This window comes from Gossypium arboreum, chromosome 3, assembly GCF_025698485.1.
Source record: "Gossypium arboreum isolate Shixiya-1 chromosome 3, ASM2569848v2, whole genome shotgun sequence".
NCBI lineage: Eukaryota > Viridiplantae > Streptophyta > Magnoliopsida > Malvales > Malvaceae > Gossypium > Gossypium arboreum.
Genome location: NC_069072.1, coordinates 75786670 through 75787775, shown reverse-complemented (window position 1 = coordinate 75787775; position 1106 = coordinate 75786670). Strand labels below are relative to the sequence as shown.

At 37.3% G+C, this 1106-nt stretch overlaps 1 non-coding gene across 1 annotated transcript; it reads right to left on the bottom strand.

Annotated features, from left to right (window-relative positions):
* Positions 1–737: 737 nt before the first annotated feature.
* LOC128291129 (small nucleolar RNA R71) lies at positions 738–844 on the bottom strand. The gene has a single exon (XR_008280905.1). It is a non-coding gene; the product is annotated as a small nucleolar RNA R71 (small nucleolar RNA).
* Between the last annotated feature and the right edge of the window lie 262 nt (positions 845–1106).

Sequence of the window (1106 nt, the reverse complement as noted above, 5' to 3'; positions counted from 1 at the left end):
ATTACATGATAATGATTGTGTACACTTGCACAAACCAAAGCATTACAAGTTTTTGGCGACGTTACCGGGGATTGTGAACTATTGCCATAGTCATTTTTTTTGTGAAATTATTTACTTCCAATTTGATTTATTTCTAACATTACTAACTTATTCTTTTTAATTTTGTGATTTTCTCTTCAGATGTTTACGAGCATAGATTGGATTATCGATTTACTCCCTGTCGACCCTAAATTGAGTGAACTTTCAGACAAAGAAGACGTGAACGAATAACTCAAAGACAAGTCGAGATGGACCTTGGAAATCAGAATCAAGATCAAGGTAATGAAGCCGATCTTGTACAAAATCCCATCCTCATTGTCGATGATAGGGATCGATGCATCAAACAATATGATGTGCCACTTTTCAGTGAGTTAAATCCAGGAATTAGAAGGCCAGATATTGAGGCAACCCAATTTTAATTGAAACCAGTGATGTTTCAAATGCTCCAAACGATGGGCCAATTCAGTGGTATGCCCACGGAAGATCCACATCTCCACCTTCGATTGTTTATGGAGGTGAGTGATTTATTCAATATAGCCAGTGTGACTGAAGATGCACCAAAGTTAAAGTTGTTTCCGTACTCGTTGTGAGATCAAGCATGAGCATGACTCAATTCATTGCCACCAAGTTCCATATCTACATGACAAGAATTAGTAAAGAGATTTTTGGTTAAGTATTTCCCACCTAGCAAAAACGCTAAGTTGAGGAACAAGATCACAACTTTCCAACAATTAGATGACGAGTCTTTGTATGAGGCTTGGAAGCGATTCAAGGAGTTACTTCGTAAGTTTCCTCATCATGGGATTCCTCATTATATCCAGTTAGAGACATTCTATAATGGTCTCAATGCACATACAAGTTGATGGTAGATGCTTCCGCGAATGGTGCAATTTTGTCTAAGTCTTATAATGAGGCTTATGAGATTATTGAGAGGATTGCGAGTAATAACTATTAATGGCCAACAAATCAAACATCTTCAAGAAGACGTGCAACTAGAGTTCATGAAGTTGAAGCCTCACTTCGTTATCAGCTAAGGTATCATCTATTTCCTCTATGTTAGAATAGTT